General features: G+C 41.3%; 1 pseudogene; it reads right to left on the reverse strand.

The window, feature by feature from the left end:
• Nucleotides 1-1,378: 1,378 nt before the first annotated feature.
• On the reverse strand, nucleotides 1,379-23,296 carry LOC113925422 (annotated as a pseudogene).
• Between the last annotated feature and the right edge of the window lie 3,996 nt (nucleotides 23,297-27,292).

Below are 27,292 nucleotides of genomic sequence, written 5' to 3' on the forward strand. Positions count from 1 at the left end.
TATGTGTGTTTTCATTGCCTTCCACTGATTTAGATAGGACACACAATCACACAAAGTGGTAATAGTGTGTTCATTTGTTTCTCTTAATCAGTTATTTGAGTTTGCATCTGGTGAAAGAAAAATAGAAGCACTGAGCATTATGGGAGGAAAAGGAAGCCATCTCATGTAAGGTTGAAGAATAGTATTTCTGTATATTTCTTAGATTGCCCTTTTATAGTTTGTAAACCCAAATATTAAGGGAAAATAGCATGACTATCTCAAGCATAACATGCTCTGCTGTGTAGACATTTATTCAAAAAACCTTTCATGAGCTCTACCATGTGCCCAGCACTCTCTGAGAGGCACTCAGTGCTCAGAACGTGGTTCTTGTCCGCAGAACAGCAGCTGCCGAAGTGCATCTCGTTGAAGAACAATGAGGTGCTATGCCATTTTTTCTTGGCAAACCCACAGCTAGGCACAGGCCATTCAAAATAGAAACTGAAGACTCTCCTTGCCAGTGAGATGGTGGGCAAGTTATCCAGGCTGACTCTCTTGCTGAAAACGAGGAAAAATCCTGGTTGGAATGGGAGGCAAAATCTCATAGCCTCGATACCCCAGCAGGACAGGAGCTTCCGGCCAAAAGTTAAGTGAAGGTGGCTACCTAGAGAAGCACACTGTAGCTCCAAATTTGCTCACCAAGATCACACTGAGATTTGGTTTTCATGAACACACAGGTACGGGGGACTAGAGCAATGCTCAGGGCCCACCTACGGTGATGGGTCTAATAGAAATCCCTCACCCATAAAGCTGGGATCCCGGTAGCCATGTCCTTGATGGGAAGGTGAAACCGAAACAAACACATCGATGTGGACACATGGGTAACAATTATTCACTCAGAGTCACAATGACCAGGATTAACAGTAATAGAAATTCCACATCATTTCTTCTGTTCGTCAGCAATTGATTTCTGAGCAGATGAAGTATCTGTTCTGACAGAGAAAAAGAGAGGGTATTCAAAGGAGATTAAAAGTGACACAAGTCAACATACCAGCCTTTGTTGCTTTCAGGTTCAGGTTGAGGTATTTTGGAAGCAAAATCTAGTCTTTTTCTTTTTTGGCACTTCTTAAGCTCCCTGTGTGGTCACGTGACAAAGTTCTCTCCAATGGAGTGTGAGTAAAAGTAACATGGCTCTGCAAGGGACTGCAGATCTGGCCCATAAAATCTCTTGCACACACTCCTCCACTTCTGCCTTTGGGCTGAACAGTGATGAACACCATCGTCCAGAGCGATCGAGTGTCAGGATGGAAGAGTCTCCATCAGCCCGAGTGCCTGAATGGCTGTCAGTAGAGACGACCCACAGACGTGAACAACTGTGAGGAGGTAATAAGCTGCGGTTGTGTCAAACTCCCCGACACGCCAGGGTCTGGTGGTGGCTTCCAGCTTGCCTAATCCAGCCAGTGCAGAATCCAAGCACCAGCCGTTCTGCAGAGTAAGGACCTGCAGCTGCAATATCCCCAAACCACAAAGAAATTGGGGGCTGGAGCAGAGGGGAATAGTGCATCCTGAGAAAGGCAGGAAAGAAGGGAAAACCAATAAACTAACTACTTATTTTCATTGTTTTATTATGGAGATCATTGCTGATGATAAAATCCATGTTGAGATGAAGAATAAAGCAAATCATGGTAATGTCCCCTTCCCGATGACGTCCCTTCCACACCCTGAGAGGCAGCCCCGGTCCTGACTAAGCATTCACTTGCTTTTCTTCATAGTTTCACAGACATATATATGTAGCAATAAACATATTATTCATGCCTAATATTTTCTTTAAAATTTTTAAATAAGTGATACATAGTTTTACTTAAGAATCATTTTGTACTTTGTGATGGTTAATTTTGTGTTAACCGCAGGGTGCCAGATAAAGCATTGTTTCTGGGTGTGTCTGAGGGTGTTTCCAGGTGAGATTAGCATCTGAATCCGTAAAGGATGCCTTTGGGCATCATCCAGTCCTCTGGGGGCCTGAATTGAACAACAAAGTTGAGGAAGGAAGAATTTGCCCCTTTTCCCTTCTAACCTACAAGTGTGAGTGGGGATATTAGTCTTCTCCCGCCCTAGGACTGGGATTTGTATCATCAGCTCGCTGGTTCAGAGGCCTTTTGGAGTCGGAGTGGAAAGACGTCACGGGCTCTCCTGGGTCTTCAGCTTGCAGACAGCAGATTATGGGACTTCCCAGCCTCCACAATCATGTGAGCCAATTCTCTACAGGAAACCAGTATATATATTGGTTCTGTTTCTCTGGAGAACCCTGACTAATCTAATACATATATGGTCTATGATTGATTGTTTTACCCAATATTATATTTGTGAAATTCATGAGCATGGATGCATGAGGTGTCAATTTCATTTTTTGCTGTTAAATCATATTCTATCTTGTGAATACAATAGTTGCTGGGTCATAAAATATATGCATGTTCACATTTATTTAATAAAATTAAATTGTTTGCCACAATAATATACTAATTCCCAGACACACAACAGTGTAAGAAGAATTTCTTTTGCTTTCCATTCCTGCCAACACTTGGTCTTGTCACATTTTATTATTATTATTGCCAAACTGATGCTTTGTCCTGTTGCTACGTCTTCTCCCGCATCATAGCTTGTCCTTTTAGTCTCTAAACGCGGGCTTTCCGCAAAGAGGAGCTTTAAATTTTAATGTGTTTGCATTGTGTGTCTTATTGAAGAAATTTTTCTTCCCATCAAGGTCAGTGGTAACTTGAGCCTCAAACCACAAGAAAGCTGACTGATGGATCTAAATCTTCAGGTGGACACTCCCCACCATAACAAAAGCTGAGAAAAGCAAGTTGACCCCTGTCTTTCTTTGCAAGGTGCATTCAGCAGTACCCCCTTCCCCATCATTTATTTTCTCACTGATTCTAAGGTCCTTCAGGGGTTTTATACCTCCATGAAAAGGTGTCCTCTACCTTGTATGAACTCTTGCATTTATAGTTCTACTAATGTGCTTCCATTTGAACTGAACTTCTCAGTATATAAGACTTGGAAGTCACTTTTAGCAGCCTTGGGCTTCAGCCGAGCTAACTTGCTGGATTGTACTTTAGCTTTGTTTTCCACTCTGAGGATTTTCCTTGGTTTCTTACCATCTCTGGCATGTATTCAACAGAGTTTTTAATGATTTATCTAGACTTTAAGATTGTTTTCCAGTGGGAGGATTTTCCAGGGTATTTTGTATGACTTACTGGCCATGAACTGAAGTCCAAACAATACATTTTCAGACAAGAAAAAAAGAACCCACTTATCATTGGGTGAATGGGTTTAATTGATAAGGGAATATAAGGTATAGCAGTGAAGAATAGAGCCCAGTTCTTGAGCACAAAAGGGAAACAAGAGCCAAGGCAGATTTTACTCCAGTTTCTCTCTGAATAAGTGGGAAGCTCTTTACTCCCCAAATCTGACTAAAGTTCCTTTAAAATAATTTATCAGCCAGAGGATCACCAGTGTTATTTAAATTATAGCACAATTCCTGACAAGTAAACAAACAAACAAAAAATTACCTTTTTAAAATTTCAATTTAATCATTATCATTTTTTTAGTTTTTTTTAATTTTTTTAAAGTAAGCTCTATGCCCAATGTGGGGCTCAAACTTGACCCTGAGATCAAGGGTCTCATGCTCTACTGACTTAGCCAACCAGGTGCCCTAAGAAACTTTTTTTTTTAAGATTTATTAATTTATTTGAGAGAAAGAGAGAGAGCCTGTGCATGAGTACGTGAGCAGGGGGAGGAGCAGAGGGAGAGGGAGAGAATCTCAAGCAGACTCTTCTTCGATGAACGTGGACCTAATTTGGGGATCAATCCCACGACCCTGAAATCATGACCTGAGCCAAAATCAAGAGTCAGCACTTAATTGATTAAACCAGCCAGGCACCCCAAGAAACTTTTTTAATGGAAATTTAAAAATATACATATGGTTCTGTCATCCTTTGCTAAACATACATCAATATCAAAGGCTTTCCATTGTTTACAAATTTCTTAGCACGATAAGGCCTTCCACTGTCTGCTCCTTTGCCTGTAGTGTTCTCTCCACCCAGAGTTTCAGTTCTCTTGTTTTGTCCACCCAGTTTGCTCCTGCTCATCCTTCAAGAATACATACACTGCACCACTTCCATAACAGTTTCCTCCTTCACCCTCAATTCCTTCTACACAGATGGTTTCTTCCTCCTCCTCATTCCATTGAATGATCTACACAGAAAATTGTGTCACATCACACCATATTGTTATTTGTTAAGTTACTGTTTGGCCACTGAGTACACTATTAAGTTATTTGGGAATACTGCCAGTATCCTAGACAGTTCCTTATCTCAAAACACTCAATTACTGTGCCTAGAACAAAGAAGGTGTTCAAAACATTGATCAAATGACTAAATGGAGTGACACAATTTCCTAATCAGGTTGGAGGGTTGTACATTTTAAAAAATAAAATCAGGAATGCCATTCAATATGAAATCTGGGTAGCATCCCCATTTCGGCTTTTTCTTAACTCCTGTTAAAATAAGTGAAGTGGGGCACCTGGGTGGCTCAATTGGTTAAGTGTCTTCCCTCAGCTCAGGTCATGATCCCGGGGTCCTGGGACTGAGCCCTGCTTTGGGCTCTCTGCTCCGTGGGGAGCCTGCTTCTCCCTCTCCCTCTGCCCCTCCCCGTTGCTCGTGCTCTCTCTCACACATGCTTTCTCTCTCTCAAATAAGTGAATAAAATCTTCAAAAAAGTAACAGTGAAGCTGGAGAAAAATGGAAACTAAAACCTGTGTCTCTAAAAGCTAAGACTAACAGACAAGCTAATGACAGAATGTGATGGTACTCTCTACCAGCAATAAAATAGATATAACTGGACTAAAAATTAAGCACATCTAAGGCTCACATTACTAGATTTTGTCTTGAGTCACACAAGATTTCTGGAAATAAAAAGCTGAAGGACATAGCATGCCTGTCTGGAAATCCACCATCTTTATTCCCATACTGAAGAGACACAGGGATTGTACCAGTAATAATAATATGCTAATTAATCTTCAACACTTCGGGCACGGACTTCAGATAATAAGAGGAATTCTCCCATCCTCCTCTGCTCTAACATCTATCAAAAAGAGTCCCACAAAAAACAACCCTGCAGGAAATGAAAGAAAAGTATGAGCTCCTCATAGGAGTGGGGGCTTGCAGTAGTGCATTCTGTTCATATAAGCACAATTCCCAGCAGTGAAATCAGTGTAGTTTGTGTTCTTGTGTATGTAGTGGGGAGGGGCAAGCAGAACATCTTCGCCAGTGCTCTCTTCATTGGATCAGAATAACAGAGGTCCAGACAGTGAAAGGCAGAAGATGCCTGTGGCCTGAAGACTTCAGTTAAGAACCCGTCCGTTCACTCTTCGCATAGATATCTGAAAAGCAGATGAAACCATGAAACAATGGGGTGGACCCATTTATAGTTTATATATTTTACTTATTGGTAAGCATACAGTGTGTGCAGATTTCTTAGGAGTATGGGTAAAGATAATAAGACCAAAATGAAGTATATGAATATTTTTTTATAAAAAAGAAAAGAGGATAGCATCAAGAAGACTCAAAGAAAAATACAGCTACCAATGACCCGAGAAGCAAAAATTCACAAGGAAAGAATAAACTGAAGCCAAAAGGAAAAAAAAAGAAAGATAAATTGATGAGATAAAAAGAGAAATAAATGAAATATAAAAAGACTGGCATTTAAATGAGCACTCATGAGTGACTTCTGGGAGGCGATGGCACTTGACATGGCTCCTGATGGCTCTTGAGGGACATGTGGAATTTTATGTTTGCAGGAAGGGAAGAGTAAAGTTTGTTCAGGGAAGAGTGAGAATTTGAGTGTCTTGGAAAGATGAGGCTGGAGAGTCAGCCTGGAGTCTGATTTCAAAGCAATATTAGGAAGCTTGAACTCTTTCTTTTGGATAATAAAGAGCCAATGAAGTGTCACTTGGAGGGGGTAGTGTGATTAGATTTGACTACTGAAATGGGCAAGGTATATTCTTCCTGTCCCTCACCTCCCCAGCTGTGCCTCTCACTTCCCTACAGATGGCCAGGAGCATCCTGGAGTTTTCAGCTTCCCTCTGTTTTCAGGAAAGTCTCACTCTTAAATCGGTTACTGTACATTGTGTTCCCCCCAAATTCATATGTAGAAGCCTAACCCATGATGTGATATTAGGAGGTGGGGCCTTTGGGAGGTGATTAGCTTAGGAGGGTGAAGCCCTCATGAATGGAATTATCGCCATTATAAAAGCGACCCCAAAGAGCAACTTTGCCCCTTCTGCCAGGTGAGTACACCATGAGAAGTTGTGACCCAAGAAGCAGCACATCACTAGACCTCAGACTTCCTGGCCTCCAGAACAGTGAGAAATAAATTTCTGTTGTTTATAAGTTCCCCAGTCTATGGTAATTTATCATAACAGTCTCAATGGACTCAGACACACTTTGTTATTTAAATGTGTTTCTTTTCACTAGCAATTGGAATGTTCATCACTTCCCTAGCCCTCTTAGAAACGTTTATATCATTTATATTTACACATATACTTTTGCATCAATTCATTAACATGATTATATCAAATAAGCTTTCTAGTGCATTTTTATAACAAATTTGATTTGATTCATTCCAGAGGTTTTTTTTCATGCATACATAAACATATAGTGTCATGCCACACCTAAACCTGTGTGTGGGATCTTTGTCATCTTTAGCTTTACAAAAAAATAGAAGCATATCACACATGCTTTATTGAAGGTGCATTCCTTTCTTAGCAGTAACTGGAAATATCTTCAAATTAATTGGTATAAGGCTAAGTCATTCCTTTCAAAACTGCATATCTTGTTGTTTCTATGTAATATATGTTTAGTCATTTTCTTACTGATAGATTACTTTGTTTCTAGTTTCTTATCACTACAAGGTAATAAACAGAGCATACCCTAAAAACAGTGTTTCTGGGTCCAAGGGTATGTGTAATTATTATTGTAATAGGAAGTGGCCAGATCGCTTTTCCAAAAGGCTGTAACACTACATTTCCAACGGCACTGGAAAAGAACACTCTGTGGTAGAGATCTCCACCATGATAAATGTCATAGCTCTTTTTGACATTATTGTTGCCAGCCTGATGGCTATAAAATGATATCTTATTATTATTTTAATTTGCATTTCTCTGACCACTAGTGAGGAGTGGTTGGATCTGTACTTCAAGAGTTATTACTTATATCCTGCTTTCCAAATTCTTGTGCCTTCATCACCTTTTTTGATAGAGGGCTAGCTGACTGGGTCAATTTAGATTCTCCCTGGCCTCCATTGACACAGCGTCCCTAAATACTGTTAGAATTCACATTTTAAGACATGAACTGATTCCTCTGTACAAGTCTCTCCCTCAAGAGAGTTAGTATGCCTTTCCCAAGCTAGATAAAGTCCAAGCAGGAGGAATCAGGAAATTCACTCACATCCCTCCTCCGGGGAAAAATGGGTGAACACTACACAAAATCCCTAATTCCTAAAACACCTAAATGAGTGAAGTACCTTATCAAAAAACACAGGTCTGTAGTTGTGGGATAAGGTCTCTCTAACACCACCTCTGCAGACATGAACTAGCCTGCAAATAAAGCATTTCTCTGAGCATAACAGGATTTCAGAATGACAGATGTGACTCTGGGCAGTCTTGAAGGATACTCTGATAGGGTGGCATGTATCTCTCCCGTTGATTACTCAGTGTCTGTGCTCACCATTCTAATCTATCCCAGCCAGCTGCATGTGGCAGATTATTACCTAGTCAATATGGAACACGGCCAACTGCTGAGGTGGTGTTGGTCATTATGCCAGCAGGCTGAGCAGTCACTGAGACCAACCCTTTCCCCCGGAGCCCATTAATAATTAAAATGATGTGGATTGCTCGATCTTCTATACGCTACAATAAAAAAAATTGACAGAACTCAGTCTTGTTTTTATGACTAACATCATCTGAGTTGCAAGATGCCCAGTAGGACTTCTCTGCTCCTAGATGCCACCCAAAAATATCCATCTGGCCATGGCATCCTCGTCCAGTGTTAGCTGAGAGCATGGGTTATTCCGGCTGATTCTAACCCATTTGCTCCAAAATGATAATATTGCTGCTTCCCTTTTAAAGCAATAGTCTCTTGGATACCAAAATAATTACATAACCACAGACATTAAAGAAGAAAAGACCATCCCTGTACATTTGACAGGTCCCCAGGTCAAATCAAGAAAGATTAAATGCCTTCCAATTACAATTAGCCAATGTCAGGATCAGGACCCTAACACGTGTATCCTGACTATAACATGAGTATTAGAATGCTCATGAATGATTTTCAGGGAACCTGCGAAACCTCTAAAATTGTGTGAAAATTTTGTGTCTCCTTTTGTTTTTGTGGGAAGGAGTCCATGGTTTTTATCAGATTCTCAAATGGGTCTCGGGTCAAAAATGAGTTAAGAGTCACTATTCCAGGGAAGTCCTCATTCCAGCTGCTAGGAGGGACTCTCAGAAGGACCAGACCAAGTTAGAAATCTTGAAGATAGATAACATGACCCAGGCAGCAGAAGGCACAGTACTTTGGGTGGAGAAGCCAAGATTGTGATTCTCTTTCAACTTTTGGGTTTATTCTCTATGTGCTCTGTTTTGTTTTGTTTGTTTTTCATGAGGCAGATGTGATCACATGGAGCTCTGAGTGTTCTCTGTTTGGGACCTTTCTTCATTTTTGATGGCCGAGGGACCCTACGGTCAGGCTCAGTGGACAGAAGCCTGGAGAAATGAACTCCACAGGCTCCATCCAAGGCTTCTCCAGCACTTCTCAACTATCATTGTCTTTGGTGAGGAGGAGCCAGAGGACCAGCTAGATCAGAGGGGACCAAAGAACAGAAGGTAGAGCTGATTGGACATTTGTCCAGACCTTCCTTGACCCAAAAGAGTAGCAGAAGCTGAGACTTTCCTGCTGTTCAGCTCAATTCACCAGAGCAAGAGATCAGACCTGAGGGTCACATAGGAGCCTAATTAGTAATAAGGCATGTAATGACTAATAAGCCTAATAAGTAATAAGACGTTTACCTGGAGGGGCCACTCTGTGCAGCTCGTAGAGGTCCAGCTCAGGAATAAGTGGCTCCATGGAGCTACAGAACTAGAGACTGGCCACTTCTGACACGACTAATGTAATTTACTATGAATTATCCACGGCATCTAACTGCATTCAGGCTTCCAACAGACATCATCAGCGGATTGTGTAGGGGAAGAGCAAACTCACTTTTAGAGCAATGTCATGGAAACTAGATTTACAAAGTAAGTCTGACATACATTGCTCAGCATACTTTTATATACATACATGAATATGCATATGTACACAGGCACACATTTGCATGTGTATGTGTCAAACACTTGCCTGTGGTAAACAGAAATGACTTTCAACAACCACTTCTTTAGATGATCCACACCACTGGTGTTCTTAATAATGCACATACTGAAGAGATAGAGATGATCCTTATACTTTCCTCTTTCATCATTTGTGGCTTAAGGTTCAAATGGCCCACATGGCTGAGAACAACATGGTACCTCCCTCCAGCAACCAGCAAATAGTGTCTACTGCTAAGCCTAGACTAAGTCTCAGGGGTCACAGGCACAGCATAGCTCCAGCCAGCTTTGGTTTGAAAGCTGCTGCATCAGTGTCCTGTGCCTTAAAATGTTCATTTATTCTGTAAGTATTTATTAAGGGTTCACTCTGTGAGAATCCCTGTTCTAAGAGCTGGAGACACAGAAAACTAAAACCACTGCCTTTTTCAGAGATTGCATCTTGGTGGAAGGAGACAAGCAACCAAATAAAGCAATCATGTGAGATGATGATAATGCTATTGGAGAAAAATCAGGAAAGAGGGATGGGGCTGCAGAAGTGGGGCAGGGAGGGCGTGTGCATGTCATTGAAGAGCAAGAAGGCCTCACTGAATAGGAGACATTTGAGCAAAGACCTATGGGAGGTGAAAGTGTGCCATGTGGCTGTGTAGGGGGAAAGAGCTCTAGGCAGAAGGGATGGTAAATGCCAAGGTCCTGAGGCAGGAACGTGCCGGGAGACCAGTGTGGCTGAGGCACAGTGACTGGAAGGTTGAAGAAGTGACAGTGGGCCATGATCTGGCACCCAGGAGTGGAATCTGACTCTGATGTTTGATTTGATTAGGTTTTTTTTCCCCTGAGCTGCTGAACAAATAACTGCATTTTTTTTCCCCAAAGAATTTAAACTTGAAAAAGGTAGTTTCTGGAAAAGAGGTTCTATAGTGGTCCCTTCATAATCTCTCTCTGTTTCTTCCAATTCTTGTGTCCCTCAGACCTTCTTTAGCTCTCTAGCTGCCCCTACTTTTGTTGCACGGCTTAAGTTTTCACCTTCAAACTCGAAAGCAGGTGAGAGCCAGCGGCACCTGTATGTCACCAAACCAGGATCACGAAATACATGCTTCGAGAGAAAAGTACCAGTCGTTGACCCATTGCCAGATCCCTGGGGGAAAGCCCGGGGACTGAGGTAGTCACGGCTCCAGGCACAGAACAGCCCAGGATCCCATGTCTGGCATCCCAAGAAGGACCCGTTGGCTTGTGTTCACTCCCTGCTGCCGCTGCCCATATCCTGCAGCCACAAGCAAATAGGATAGGATATCAGCCCTGCCACAACTTCTGGGTTTCTTTTCTAGCCTTGGTTGAATTCCAATAGGTTCACTGCCCACCTTCCTCCAAATCTGCTTGTCCCCCCCATGTCCTAGTATGCCTTGGTCACTGGTTGAATGCCATCATCCCCTGTGACAGTTACCTGATCTAGACCCTGGGTGGGCATGACTATGTTGCTTTTCCCCCTAATTACAATTTTTTTTAGTTTTTATTTACATTCCAGTTAGTTAACAGTGTAATATTGATTTCAGGTGTACAATAGAGCGATACAACACTTCCATGCATCACCTGGTGCTCATCACAACAAGTGTGCTCCTTAATCCCATTACCTGTTTCACCCATCCCCCGACACACCTCCCCTGTGATAACCATCAATTTGTTCCCTATAGTTAAGAGTCTGTTTCTGGATTTGCCTACCTCTCTCTTTTTTCCCCTTTGCTTTTTTTGTACCTTAAATTCCACATATGACTGAAATCATATGGTATTTGTCTTTCTGAATTATTTTTAGCATAATCTTCTCTAGCTCCATCTATGTTGCAAATGGCAAGATTTCATTCTTTTTTATGGCTGAGTAATACTCCAGTGTGTGTGTGTGTGTGTGTGTGTGTGTGTGTGTGTGTGTGTGTGTGTGTGTATCACATCTTCTTTATCCATTCATGTGATGGACACCTGAGCTCTTTCCATAATTTAGCTATTGTAGATAATGCTGCTATAAACATCAGGGTGCTTGTATCCCTTTGAAGTAGTATTTTTATTTTCTTTGGGTAAATACCCAGTAGTGCAATTACTGGGTTGTATGGTAATTCTATTTTTAACTTTTGAGGAACATCCATCCTGTTCTCCAGAGTGGCTGCACCAGTTTGCATTCCCACCAACAGTGTAAGAGGGTTCCCCTTTCTCCACATCCTTGCCAACACTTGCTGTTTCCTGGATTGTTGATGTGAGCCATTCTGACAGGTGTGAGGTTGTATCTCATTTTAGTTTTGATTTGTATTTCCCTGATGAGCAGTGATGTTGAGCATCTTTTCATGTGTCTCTTGGCCATCTGTATGTCTCTTTGGAAAAATGTCTATTCATGTCTTCTGCCCATTTTTTAATTGGATTATTCATTTTTTGGGTGTTGAGTTTTATAAATTCCTTGTATATTTTGGATACTAACCCTATCAGATATGTCATTTGCAGATATTTTCTCTCATTCCATAAGTTGCCTTTTAGTTTTGTTGATTGTTTCCTTCGCTGTGCAGAAGCTTTTTATTTTGACGAAGTCCCAATAGTTTATTTTTGCTTTTGTTTCCCTTGCCTCAGGAGACAAATCTAGAAAGAAGTTGCTACGGCTGATGTCAAAGAGGTTACTGCCTACGTTCTCCCCTAGAATTTTTTATGGTCTCAAGCTATTCCAAAAAATAGCAAAGGAAGGAAAACTTCCAGACTCATTCTGTGAGGCCGGCATTACCCTGATACCAAACCAGATAAAGACTCCAATAAAAAAGAGAACTATATAGGCCAATATCCCTGACAAACACGAATGCAAAAATTCTCAATAAAATACTAGCAAACCAAATCCAACAATACATTAAAACAATCATTCATCAGGGTCAGGTGGGATTTATTCCTGGGTTGCAAAGGTGATTCAATATTAGCAAATCAATGTGATACACCACATTAATAAAAGAAAGGATAAGAGCCATATGATCCTCTCAGTAGATGCAGAAAAATCATTTGACAAAGTACAACATCCATTCATGATAAAAGCCCTCAACAAAGTAGGTTTAGAGGGAACCTATCTCAATATAATAAATGTCATGTATGAAAAACCCACAGCTAATATCATCTTCAATGGGGAAAAACTGAGAGCTTTTCCTCTATGGGCAGGAGCAAGACAGGGATGCCCACTCTCACCACTTTCATTCAACATAGTACTGGATATCCTAGCCACCGCAATCAGACAACAAAAAGAAATAAAAGGCATCCAAATTGGCAAGGAAGAAGTAAACCTTTCACTATTTGCAGATGACATGATACTCTATATAGAAAACCCTAAAGACTCCTCCAAAACACTGCTAGAACTGATACACAAATTCAGCAAAGTCCCAGGATACAAAATCAATATACAGGAATCCATGGCATTTCGATACAGCAATAATGAAGCACCAGAAAGAAAAATGAAGGAATCGACCCCATTTACAATTGCACCAAAAACCGTAAGATACCTAGGAATAAGCCCAACCAAAGAGGTGAAAGACCCGTACCCTAATTAAAATTTGAGTCTACCTGCTCATCTCACCGTCCCCTGCTGTGCACCTTGGCCCTTCGGTAATTGCCTTTCTAGCCAAGTGACTCATGTGGCCTCCAGCTGTCCTGCCCGTTCCATTCTCTGCAGAGTAGTGAGATGAGCATTCTCCAGGGCAAATCTGATCCCATCACTCTTCTGGGTAACTTAGGATAAAATCCAAAATTCTTCCTATGGCCAGCAAGGGCCTGTGTGATTTTTTTCCCTCACTTGCTTCTAGAGCTTAACATGGTTCACTTGTCTCCCCCCTGTTTCCTAAGCTTCAGCAGTTCTGCCTTTTTTATCTCTTAAAATATACCGTGTTACTTCCCACCTGAGACTGCATTTGCTGTATCCTCTACCTGAAACACGCTTTCCTGGGTGTGTCCTTCTCTCCTCAGTAACTCCTACACACCCGTCTGTCTTAGCAAGTGTGGCTTTTCCTCAGGAACACCCTTCCTAACACTCAACTAAGTTAGATGCCTCTCCTCTATGGTGTTTTTGCACCCAGAACTTTTATTTTATGGCACTTAGCGAAATGGTCATTGATTCATTATGTGATTGTTTATTGTTTAGACCATAAACCCCCCAAGTGCAAAGATTCACTCTTTCCTTTTACCATGTGTTCTCAGCTCCTGTTTAAAAAAAAACAAAAAACAAAACAAAACAAAAAAACAAACTGTAGAGGCTCCTGGGCGGTTCAGTAGGTTAAGTGTCTGCCTTCGGCTCAGGTCATGATCCCAGGGTCCTGGGTTCGAGTACCACATCGGGCTTCTTGCTCAGTGGGGAGCATGCTTCTCCTTCTCCCTCTGCCTGCTGCTCCCCCTGTTTGTGCTCTCTCTCTCACTATCTCTGCATGCTCTCTTTCTCAAACAAATAAATAAAATCTTAAAAAAATAAAATAAAAAATTTTAAAAAGTTGTATTCATAACACTTGTTAAAGATGGTAAGGGAGACCTTTTTCAGGGGGACTAGTACAGTGAAGTTTTGTAGTAGCATCAGGCTCAACTCTGAACATGAATGCAGGTGGGGATTTACAGCCAAGCAGCAGGGAGGGGGGCAGTGGTTGGAGTATCAGTTAAGCGGAAATATCAGAGCTGAGGGATTATTGCTGGACCAGCTCAACAAGGTTCTTGCTGAAGGCAGGCCAGGGCAGTAAAGGATCAAGAGCATGGAGATGAAGAATTTGGTCAGAGTTTTACACTGACCCACTAGGATTCTTACCTGCCCAACAGAGTCCAGGGTCGGGGCCTTGAGGACTTAGCAGGCTTGACTAGGTTTGGAACACGGTCACACCTAGCACAATGCCTAGCACATAGTAGTAGGTGGTCAGTACATATATGTAAAGTGAATTAAGTGGCTTAGAATCTGTTGGTGTAGGAGAGTGTGATTCAGAAACAAAGCTGCCCACTCTAATTTTACCCCTAAAATAAGCTTACAGTCAAGCTCTTCTCAAAAACTGAAAAATGAATTTAATAATTTAAATTGGCCTTAAATTGGAATTCTTTTTTTTTCCCCATCCCCCCACCCCCTCCCCTCTAGAACCCTCAGTTTGTTTTTCAGTGTCCATCGTCGCTCATGGTTCGTATCCCCTTCCGACTTACTCGCCTTCATTCTTCCCCTCCTGCTATCTTCTTCTCTTTTTTTTCTTAACGTATATTGCATTATTTGTTTCAGAAGTACAGATCTGTGATTCAACAGTCTTGCACAATTCACAGCGCTCACCATAGCACATACCCTCCCCAATGTCTATCAACCAGCCACCCCATCCCTCCCACCCCCCACCACTCCAGCAACACTCAGTTTGTTTTCTGAGATTAAGAATTCCTCATATCAGTGAGGTCATATGATACATTTCTTTCTCTGATTGACTTATTTCACTCAGCATAACATCCAGTTCCATCCACATCGTTGCAAATGGCAAGATCTCATTCCTTTTGATGGCTGCATAATATTCCATTGTGTATATATACCGCTTCTTCTTTATCCATTCATCTGTCGATGGACATCTTGGCTCTTTCCACAGTTTGGCTATTGTGGACATTGCTGCTATAAACATTGGAGTGCACATACCCATTTGAATCCCTACATTTGTATCTTTGGGGTAAATACCCAATAGTGCAATTGCTGGATCGAATGGTAGCTCTATTTTCAACTGTTTGAGGAACCTCCATACTGTTTTCCAGAGTGGCTGCACCAGCTTGCATTCCCACCAACAGTGTAGGAGGGTTCCCCTTTCTCTGCATCCCCGCCAACATCTGTCGTTTCCTGACTTGTTAATTTTAGCCATTCTGACTGGTGTGAGGTGCTATCTCATTGAGGTTTGGATTTGATTTCCCTGATGCCGAGCGATGTTGAGCACTTTTTCATGTATCTGTTGGCCATTTGGATGTCTTCTTTGGAAAAATGTCTGTTCATGTCTTCTGCCCATTTCTGGATTGGATTATTTGTTCTCTGGGTGTTGAGTTTGATAAATTCTTTATAGATTTTGGATACTAGCCCTTTATCTGATATGTCATTTGCAAATATTTTCTCCCATTCTGTCGGTTGTCTTTTGGTTTTGTGGACTGTTTCTTTTCCTGTGCAAAAGCTTTTGATCTTGATGAAATCCCAATAGTTCATTTTTGCCCTGGCTTCCCTTGCCTTTGGCGATGTTTCTAGGAAGAAGTTGCTGCGGCTGAGGTCGAAGAGGTTGCTGCCTGTGTTCTCCTTTAGGATTTTGATGGACTCCTGTCTCACGTTTAGGTCTTTCAACCATCTGGAGTCTATTTTTGTGTGTGGTGTAAGGAAATGGTCCAGTTTCATTCTTCTGCATGTGGCTGTCCAATTTTCCCAACACCATTTTTTGAAGAGACTGTCTTTTTGCCATTGGACATTCTTTCCTCCTTTGTCAAAGATTAGTTGACCATGGAGTTGAGGGTCCATTTCTGGGCTCTTGATTCTGTTCCATTGATCTATGTGTCTGTTTTTGTGCCAGTAGCATACTGTCTTGATAATGACAGCTTTGTAATAGAGCTGGAGGTCCGGAATTGTGATGCCGCCAGCTTTGCTTTTCCTTTTCAGTATTCCTCTGGCTATTCGGGGTCTCTTCTGGTTCCATACAAATTTTAGGATTATTTGTTCCATTTCTTTGAAAAAAGTGGATGGTATTTTGATGGGGATTGCATTGAATGTGTAGATTGCTCTAGGTAGCATTGACATCTTCACAAAGTTGGTTCTCCCAATCCATGAGCATGGAACGTTTTTCCATTTCTTTGTGTCTTCTTCAATTTCTTTCATGAGTATTTTATAGTTTTCTGAGTACAGATCCTTTGCCTCTTTTGTTAAATTTATTCCTAAGTATCTCATGGTTTGGGGTGCAATTGTAAATGGGATCGACTCCTTGATTTGTCTCTCTTCTGTCTTGTTGTTGGTGTATAGGAACGCCACTGATTTCTGTGCATAGATTTTATATCCTGCTACTTTACTGAATTCCTGTATGAGTTCTAGCAGTTTTGGGGTGGAGTCTTTTGGGTTTTCCACATACAGTATCATATCATCTGCAAAGAGTGAGAGTTTGACTTCCTCTTTGCCGATTTGGATGCCTTTGATTTCTTTTTGTTGTCTGATTGCTGTGGTTAGGACTTCTAATACTATGTTGAATAGCAGTGGTGATAGTGGACATCCCTGCCGCGTTCCTGACCTTAGGGGAAAAGCTCTCAGCTTTTCCCCATTGAGAATGATATTCGCTGTAGGTTTTTCGTAGATGGCTTTTATGATATTGAGGTATGTACCCTCTATTCCTATACTCTGAAGAGTTTTGATCAAGAAAGGATGCTGTACTTTGTCAAATGCTTTTTCTGCATCTATTGAGAGGATCATATGATTCTTGTTCTTTCTTTTGTTAATGTATGGTATCACGTTGATTGATTTGCAGATGATGAACCAACCTTGCAGCCCAGGGATAAATCCCACTTCGTCGTGGTGAATAATCCTTTTAATGTACTATTGGATCCTATTGGCTAGTATTTTGGTGAGAATTTTTGCATCCATGTTCATCAAGGATATTGGTCTGTAATTCTCCTTTTGGATGGGGTCTTTGTCTGGTTTGGGGATCAAGGTAATGGCGGCCTCATAAAAATGAATTTGGAAGTTTTCCTTCCATTTCTATTTTTTGGAACAGTTTCAGGACAATAGGAATTAATTCTTTAAATGTCTGGTAGAATTCCCCTGGGAAGCCATCTGGCCCTGGGCTTTTGTTTGCTGGGAGATTTTTGATGACTGCTTCAATTTCCTTAGTGGCTATAGGTCTGTTAAGGTTTTCTATTCTTCCTGGTTCAATTTTGGTAGTTGATACATCTCTAGGAATGCACCCATTTCTTCCAGGTTATCTAATTTGCTGGCATAGTGTTGCTCATAATATGTTCTTATAATTGTTTGTATTTCTTTGGTGTTGGTTGTGATCTCTCCTCTTTCATTCATGATTTTATTGATTTGGGTCATTTCTCTTTTCTTTTTGATAAGTCGGGCCAGGGGTTTATCAATCTTGTTAATTCTTTCAAAGAACCAGCTCCTAGTTTCGTTGATCTGTTCTACTGTTCTTTTGGTTTCTAGTTCATTGATTTCTGCTCTGATCTTTATTATTTCTCTTCTCCTGCCAGGTTTCGGCTTTATTTGCTGTTTTTTCTCTAGCTCTTTTAGGTGTAGGGTTAGGCTGTGTATTTGAGACCATTCTTGTTTCTTGAGAAAGGCTTGTATTGCTATATACTTTCCTCTCAGGACTGCCTTTGCTGTATCCCAAAGATTTTGAACAGTTTTGTTTTCATTTTCATTGGTTTCCATGAATTTTTTTAATTCTTCTTTAATTTCCTAGTTGACCCATTCATTCTTTAGTAGGATGCTCTTTAGCCTCCATGTCTTTGAGTTCTTTCCGACTTTCCTCTTGTGATTGAGTTCTAGTTTCAAAGCATTGTGGTCTGAAAATATGCAGGGAATGATCCCAATCTTTTGGTACCGGTTGAGACCTGATTTGTGACCTAGGATGTGATCTAATCTGGAGAATGTTCCATGGGCACTAGAGAAGAATGTGTATTCCATTGCTTTGGGATGGAATGTTCTGAATATGTCTATGAAGTCCATTTGGTCCAGTGTTTCATTAAAGTCTTTATTTCCTTGTTGATTTTTTGCTTAGATGATCTGTCCATTTCAGTCAGGGGGGTGTTAAACTGCCCCACTATTACTCTATTGTTGTCAATGTGTTTCTTTGCTTTTTTTATTAATTGCCTTATATAATTGGCTGCTCCCATGTTAGGGGCATAGATATTTACAATTGTTAGATCTTCTTGTTGGATGGACCCTTTAAGTAGGATATAGTGTCCTTCTTCTTCTCTTATTACAGTCTTTGTTCTAAAATCTAATTTGTCTGATATAAGGATTGCCACCCCAGCTTTCTTTTGGTGTCCATTAGCATGGTAAATGGTTTTCCACCCCCTTATTTTCAAACGGGCGGTGTCTTTGGGTCTAAAATGAGTCTCTTGCAGACAGCATATTGATGGGTCTTGTTTTTTAATCCAATCTGACAGCCTGTGTCTTTCGATTGGGGCATTTAGCCCATTTACATTCAGGGTGACTATTGAAAGATATGAATTTAGTGCCATTGTGTTGCCTGTAAGGTGCCTGTTACTGTATATTGTCTCTGTTCCTTTCTGATCTATGCTGCTTTTAGGCTCTCTCTTTGCTTAGAGGACCCCTTTCAATATTTCTTGGAGGGCTGGTTTCGTGTTTGCAAATTCCTTTAGTTTTTGTTTGTCCTGGAAGCTTTTGATCTCTCCTTCTATTTTCAATGACAGCCTAGCTGGATATAGTATTCTTGGCTGCATATTTTTCTCGTTTAGTGCTCTGAAGATATCATTCCAGTCCTTTCTGGCCTGCTAGGTCTCTGTGGATAGGTCTGTTGCCAATCTAATGTTTCTACTATTGTAGGTTACATCTCTTCTCTCGAGCTGCTTTCAGGATTTTCTCTTTGTCTCTGAGACTCTTAAGTTTTACTATTAGATGTCGGGATGTTGAACTATTTTTATTGATTTTGAGAGGGGTCCTCTGTGCCTCCTGGATTTTGATGCTTGTTTCCTTCCCCTCATTAGGTAAGTTCTCTGATATAATTTGCTCCAATATAGCTTCTGCCCCTCTCTCTCTTTCTTCTTCTTCTGGGATCCCAATTATTCTAATGTTGTTTCGTCTTATCGTATTGCTTATCTCTCGAATTCTGCCCTCGTGATCCAGTAGTTGTTTCTCTCTCTTTTTCTCAGCCTCTTTATTTTCCATCATTTGGTCTTCTATTTCGCTGATTCTCTCTTCTGCCTCATTTATCCTAGCAGTTAGTGCCCCCATTTTTGATTGCACCTCATTAATAGCCTTTTTGATTTTGACTTGGTTAGATTTTAGTTCTTTTATTTCTCCATAAAGGGTTTGTCTAATAACTTCCACGCTTTTTTCAAGCCCCGCTAGTATCTTTAAAGTCATGATTCTGAACTCTAGGTCCGACATCGTACTAATGACCGTATTGAGTAGGTCCCTGGCTGATGGTACTACCTCTTGTTCTTTTTGCTGAGGTGATTTTTTTCATCTTGTCATTTTGTCCAGAGGAGAATAGATGAATGAGAGAACAAAATGCTAACAGGTTAACAACGTCCCCAGCAAATATACTCTATACAAATCAGAAAAGACCTGAAACCAGGGGAAAAGAAAGGGAAAAAAAGAAAAAAGAAAGAGAAGAAAAAGAAAAAGAAAAAGATAAAAACAAACAAAAACTGAGCAAAACAAAAAAAAACAGAATATGATCAAATATGACCAGGCTGGTGCATAGATCAGTGCCACACACTAGATTTTGGGTGTATTTTGGTGTGTTAGAAGAATGTGTCTCCTAAAATTTTAAAGGATGAAAGACATATATGTACAAAATAAGGGTTGATATGATGAAGGGATGGAAGATGACTGTAAAGATGAAAATTATACAAGATTTTATAAAACGAATTGATAAGATAAGAAGTTGTTTGAAAAAAGAAAGAAGATTAAAAAAAAAAAGGGAGAGAATGTGATCAGGCAGGAGACTAGAACAAAGCCATACACTAGTGATTTAGGGTATATTTTGATCTGTTAGAAGAAACTGTATCTCAAAATTTTAAAAAGAGAACAACATATATATGTATATATATATACATATATATGCCAAAAATAAGGGTAACTACTATGAAGGGATAAAATATGATTCTAAAAATGAAAAATAAAAAGTTTTTTTTAAAAAGGGATTGATAAGATGGTTGAAAAAGGGAAAAAGAAAAATTCAAAAAAAGCCAGTTAAAAAAATTAACTTTGAAAAACTAATGAATCATGGTAAAAAAAGCCATGAATTCTATGTGCAGTATTCCCCTAGCGCTGGAGGTCTCCCGTTCTCCTTGATTGGTAAACTTGGTCTTGTCTAGCTGGCTGTTCGTGCTGATCTTCTGGGGGAGGGGCCTGTTGCCGTGGTTCCAAATGTCTTTGCCAGGAGGCAGAATTGCCCCACCCTTGTCGGTCCGGGCTAAGCAATCTGCTCGGGTTTGCTCTCAGGAGCTTTTGTTCCCTGCAAGCTCTCGGTACAGCTTTGGAGGACCAGAGTGAAAATGGTGGCCTCCCAATCTCCGCCCGGAGGAGCTGAGAACTCAGGGCCCTGTTCCTCAGTGCGCCCCCAGAGAAAAGCAGCAGTCACTCCCGTGTCCCCGGTCTCTGGCTGCACTCCGTGCTCACCTGGCCTGTGACTGAGTTTTCTATCTCTGGCACCCGACCTGTGTGGAGTCTCCAGCAGATCCCTGCGGTGCACTCCCGCACCGCTCCTCCAGGGGGAAGAAGGGGAATCTCCCGGGCTCTGCTGCTTGTTGGGTCCCTGCTGCAGGAGCAGTGGCCCGACTGGGCTGCGGATCACAGTTTATGGCAACCCCGAGCTGAGAGCCCACTCCTCGGCTCCGTCTCTGCACCCAGCTTCTCCACTCCGATACCTGGGAGCTCTACTGCACTCAGGCACCCCCAGTCTTTCTGTGACCCCGAGGGTCCTGAGTCACACCGTCCTGCAAGGGTTGCACCCCCAGCTTAGTCACTGGAGCGACGTCCCTCAGCGGAGCCGGCTTCTAAAAGTTCTGATTTTGTGCACTGCAGCTCTATCACTTGCCAAAAGCGGCCGACGGAGGCTCCCTTCCCCGCCGTCTATCCTCCCGAATATCGCCTCGGATTCACTTCTCTGCACATCCTACCTTCCAGTAAGTGGTCGCTTCTCTGTTCAGAGAGTTGTTGCTACTCTCTTCTTTGATCTCCTGCTGAGTTCTTCTAAGCCGATATGAGGAATTCTTAATCTCAGGAAACAAACTGAGGGTTGCTGGAGTGGTGGGGGGTGGGAGGGATGGGGTGGCTGGGTGATAGACATTGGGGAGGGTATGTGCTACGGTGAGCACTGTGAATTGTGTAAGACTGTTGAATCACGGATCTGTACTTCTGAAACAAATAATGCAATATATGTTAAGAAAAAAAAAGAAGAAGAAGATAGCAGGAGGGGAAGAATGAAGGGGAGTAAGTCAGAGGGGGAGACGAACCATGAGAGATAATGGACTCTGAAAAACAAACTGAGGGTTCTAGAGGGGAGGGGGGTGGGGGGATGGGTTAGCCTGGTGATGGGTATTAAAGAGGGCACGTTCTGCATGGAGCACTGGGTGTTATATGCAAACAATGAATCATGTAACACTACATCAAAAACTAATGATGTAATGTATGGTGATTAACATAACAATAAAAAGATAAAAAAATAAAATGGCCTTAACTGTCTCTGAAGTTGAGTTTTCTTTGAGTTCGTTTTGCTATATAGCAAAATAAGGCGCCTTGAAAAAGTATCTCTCCCACAATAGAAACAATTCTCTAAGTGATTTTTTAAAAAACCTAGTTATAGATTTAGAAAGCAGCGTTTCCTTGTAGGACAGTATTATTTATGCCATGTTCCACACCAGACATTTTCCTTCTTGAGAGCCAATAGGAACAGATGCAAGCATCCAATGGAAACCTGAAATATTAGCAATTGTTCCATTAGTCACTTAAACATTCTAGTCAGCCTTGATGCCAGTTGCTTTGCCCGATAAACAAGAAAGTAATTCCTCTTCCTACTTAAAATCATGGCTACAAATTTTAAAGTCATTTCATGGTGTGTGGACAACCAAGTTATTCTGTAAATGTATTACTATAAAGGCACAGGGGGCCTTAAGCTAATTCTCAAAACAAAGCACATTAGATCAGCTTCTGGATATTTTCTGTTTTGTTTTGCTTTTGGCTCCTATTTCAAGCCTTAAAAGGCTCTGGGCCACACAGCTTGGGTATCCCTTATGGCTACTAAAATCAATGGAAGTTCAACTGATTTACTTTGCCTTTAAGTAGATAACATGCGAAATGACCTTCTGTGAATGAAAATGTGATTCCCTCAAACACTCTCGTCTTTTTGCAAAAATAAAAAGATTGTTTTGGAAAGAGAACTTTTTATTACTTTCCCATACAGAAAACTCAACAGCGTACACATAGTCCAGTTTGGTGGCCAGTTGTTTAGCCTTTGCCTTTTCCAGCTTGGTAATGCGGCCCCCGACTTTGGCCCCAGGACGCTGCCTCCCCAGTGATGCCTCACCAGGGTCTCATCTTATCTGTCATTGTCATTGGTCCTGACAGCTTCCACCAGCTATGCTGAGCTCCACTGTCTTCCGAGTTAACCTGTGTGAAGACAACAGTGGTGCAGGTCTTCCTGGGGACCAGATGCCCCAGCATGGCCTTCCCCTTGATAATGCAGTAGGGAACCCCCATCTTGTGACCCAGGGCAGGCAGGAGGACAACCCACTCAGTGGGACCTGTATTATGTGCAGTCATTCCCAGCTGTGCCTTCCTGTTTTCCACTAAGGTGGTAGCAGTATTACCGCCCCCCCCCCCCCGCAAAGGACGGGCAGCTTCTTAGCGGGGACAGCCCCCTTTGCCCACAGCTTTCTTTTCATCCTAGGCCAACAGTCTCTGCTTCTTCTCTTGCTTTTTCTCTGGTCTGTATTTGTGGGCTGGCTTAAGCAGTTGAGTAGCTGAATGAACTGGTTCATCGCAGGAGACACTTTCAGATGTTTATGGAAAATAGCCCTTTGCTGCTGCAGCCGGATGTAGCTGGACCATTTGACAAAGAGCTGGATGTCCTGCTCGATGCCGAATTTCTTGGGCTTTTTCTCAAAGGACTGATCACCTTCTTGGTCTGCTTTTTCACGACAGCGGGGGGCCGGGCCCACCTTCTTCCCCTTCGACTTCTTTCCTTTCAGCATCTTGGATGGCTGGGGGAGAGAGAGAGCCAAAAATAAAAAAGATTTCATGATTTTTTAGTCAGGGCTCTGCTTATTTCTCAAACATAGCAACTATTCTCACCTTACCCCAGTGTGCCTGCCATTTCCTTTTTCTTTTGTTCTGATTTCATGTTTTTTTCTTTTATTGAGCTTTTTCTTTGGTTGAAAAAAATGTCTTGGGCGCACCTAGGTGGCTCATTCGGTTAAGCGTCTGCCTTCAGCTCAGGTCATGATCCCAGGGTCCTGGGATAGAGCTCCGGGTCGGGCTCCCTGATCAGCGAGGAGTCAGCCTCTCCCTCTCCCCCTGAACCTCCTCACTCGTGCTCTCTCTGTTTATCTGCTTCTCTCACAAATAAGTAAGTAAAATCTAAAACAATTTTTTAAAAATGCCTTAATGTCAGGCTCAACTCTGAACATGAATGCAGGTGGGAATTTACAGCCGAGCAGCAGGGAGGGGGGCAGTGGATGGAGCATCAGTTAAGAGGAAATATCAGAGCTGAGGGGTTATTGCTGGACCAGCTCAACAAGGTTCTTGCTGAAGGCCGGCCAGGGCTGTAAAGGATCAAGGGCATGGAGATGAAGAATTTGGTGCAATGAGTTAAATTTAATGCAAACGAGTTAAATTTAATAACACTCAGTATATTAAAAAATGTTAAATTTATTTTATAATTACAGTAGGACACTATGTAAATTTTAAAAACACAAAATGACACTAAGTAATGCTTGTAGAAGTATTCATAGGAAGTAAAGTTACAAAACACATGTGGGAGTGACACCCTAACCTCAGGATAGCAGAGACCTCCCAGAAAAGAAAAAACAAAACAAAACAGGATGGGCCGGTGGTTGTGATTTAGCTTTAAAATTTGTCACATTCTAATGCAGTACACAAAGTGAGATTTGCAAAATTGCAAGCAAATAGAGTTAGTGGCTCACTCCCAGAACCCAATCTGGAAATGCTCCAGAGTGAAAATGAAATTGATGGACCTGACTAATTAACTTAAAGACTGTCAGAATCCCTTGGGACGCCTCAAGTGGGTTGGTGTGCCTGGGAACTGCACAGCAGACAGAAGGAGGACTGGAAGCCACAGCAAGCCAGAGGCAGAAGGAGATCTCTTAACTGTGCACTCTTCTCTTCCCAGATCAGCCCAAACTGGTCAGCCAAAGTCACCACACACAGGAGGAAAACCTGAGGGACAGCCTAGTGTCGGAGCCAGGGACGGTAACTCGTAAGTGGAACCAGAGCTCAGGAAGTGTGGGAGAACAGATAGCAGCAAGTCCTGGTGGCCACCTGAGGGAGGTGACGACCCTCTGGTAACATGAGCTCACAGTGAAATAAAATGAGTGCCCAGAATTTAGCTGGAGAATCAACATAAAGCAAAGCACAATTAATTGATTTCACTTCTATGTGGAATCTAAAGAAACAAGGCAAAGTAAGGAACAAAGAAACAGAAACAGACTCATAAATTGTTCGGGAAGGTCATCGAAAAGACATGACAGCCAGTTGACCTGTGAGATGCCCCCCGCCTCAGACGTTTCTCATCCCCCCTTTCCTGCTCCCAAACACTGTTCCTAGGACATGGGCTTGAGATAGTGATGTAGTGTGGAGAACACCCGCACAATTTACACGACTAAACCCGGTTAAAACCTCTTTACTTTTAGGATTTGGTGGGCAGGTTCGGGGATCCATTTGTCTTGCTGCTCGAGACAAGCCTCCTTTGTAAGTTTCCTTTGCTTATTAAAACCAGCCCCTACCAACCTGGAGTGGCCTGTGTCTTTCTTCAGTCTCTCCCAGTTTCAGATGACACCAGGAAAACTCCCAAGAGGATTGTGAACCAATACAGAGAACAAACATGGTTGCCGAAGGCGAGGGGTGGAGGGATGGGTGAAATAGGTGAAGGGGATTAAGAGGTACAGACTTCCAGTTATAAAATACGTAAGTTACAGGGATGGAAAGTACAACACAGGGAATATAGTCAATAATATTGAAATACTGTCTTATGGTGACAGTTGGTAACCGCACTTACAGTGGTAAGTAACGTGTAGAAGTGTTGAGTCACTATGTTGTCCACCTGAAACTAACATAACATTGCACATCAACTCTAGTTCAATTTGTAAAAAAGTAAACAAAAGAAGTATTTTTCAGGAGGATATTGGTAATTTGAAGCAGGAACAAAGGGTTGTGACGGAGAGGCAATTGCAAGTTATCATTACAATAAGAAACTCCATAAATGGATTGAATGTCAGAAGGGATATAGCCAAAGAATGAGCTACTAAACTGGAAAAAAACACGTCAAGGAATTCTCCCAGAAGACAACAAGAATGACAAAAAAGTTCAAACTATAGAAAGAAATGTTAAGGAGGATAAGAGAAACTTCAGAAGAAGAGAATGCAATCAATGGAGGGGAGAAAATATTTGAAGAAATAATGACTGAGAATTTCCTATAATTAAAGAAAGAAGGAAGATTACAGATTGAAGGGGTTTAGAAAATGTAAACAAAAGAGATAAGAAAAGCCCATACTTTTTTATAATATAGTCAAGTTTAAGACCATCAAAGTCAAAGAATCCTGACACAAAGAAAAAAAAGTCACGTTGATACTAGATTTTACTAGATTTTTCAGGAACAACATTAGATGAGACTAAGGTAATATTTTCATGTTGAAGGAGAAAATAATTTAGAATGTTTTAGAATGCGTAGAATGTTTTCATCCAGCTGAGTTTTTGTTTAAGTGCAATAAAGATATTCTCAAGCATATTATTGCCTCAGAAACACAAAGACTCTCTTTGAAACCACTCTTGGAGGAAGTATTTTGGCAAAAGAAAATGCATCCAGAAGATACAAAGAGATATATAGAGGAAGTAAAGGTGAGTAAACCTGAATTCGGATTTCACACACATGATTCATATATTCTTTTTTGTGTCTGGATTCTTTGCTTAGCATAACGTCTTTGAGATTCATCTACGTTATTATATATGTCATCTCTGATACTTTCAGTTATTCTAAATTTTAGGGATCAGAAGGAAGAGAGTCAAAAGGGCAAACAGCATAGATGTGAAAGACCTGAGCTGAAATTCTGACTCTTTTTAGTTGTGTGACTTGGCACAAATGATGTAATCTCAGGGCTGGCTGTTTGGATAAATCTCTAAACCTCAACTTTCTTAACTTCAAATAACTATAAAAATACTCAGCTCATAAAGTTGCTGTCAAGATTGATATAAAATAAGTGAGAACATGGTGCTAGACACATAATAGTTGTTCCAGGAAAAAAAAAAAAGATTTGTTCCATCTGAATATAGCAGGCTAGTCACAGATATTGACTAATTACACCTCCTTAATGACCAGCCACAGAGGGGATGAAAAGAAGGAAAATTGTTTTGTTTTTTTTTTCCCCATCAAACATGACAACAGAAACCTTATTTTCTCCCTTGGAATACAATTTCAACGTTTAAAAGGGATTATATATAATATATAATTTCAGTTTGAAAACAAATGAGCGAGCAATTAAACACAGGGAGCCAGCAGCAAGGCTTGGGGGTGGGGGTGGGGGGGCACTCTTTTCCAAGTCTTGAACTTCAGAGTGTGGATCCCAGCCATTTCCACTGTCTTTCCTCGGGGAGTCTAAACTTAATTTGAGAGATTTAAAGATGGTCATTCCTGTTAGGTTAAAATATTCTGTGATGTTCTTCAGCAAGATGCTATGACCCAAACACAAATCTTTTTCATGAGAATAAAGCGGAACCAGTATATCTTGTGGCATTAAAATGAAATGATAGACCGAAAAACCCCATCATTCTCCTGGCTATGTTTCAATCAGCTCAGAGAATTTCTTCCCATACACATTAATTATTCCAAAATGTAGAGAATTAAAAATGTAACAACCATTTCCAATTATCTGAGCTGTTCTTCAAGAACTATGGGGCGTGAACCACTGTAAAGAGCTAATTTAGGAAGGAAGGCAGTCTTTGAATACATTGAACAT

This window comes from Zalophus californianus, chromosome 2 (assembly GCF_009762305.2).
Source record: "Zalophus californianus isolate mZalCal1 chromosome 2, mZalCal1.pri.v2, whole genome shotgun sequence".
Classification (NCBI taxonomy): Eukaryota; Metazoa; Chordata; class Mammalia; order Carnivora; family Otariidae; genus Zalophus; species Zalophus californianus.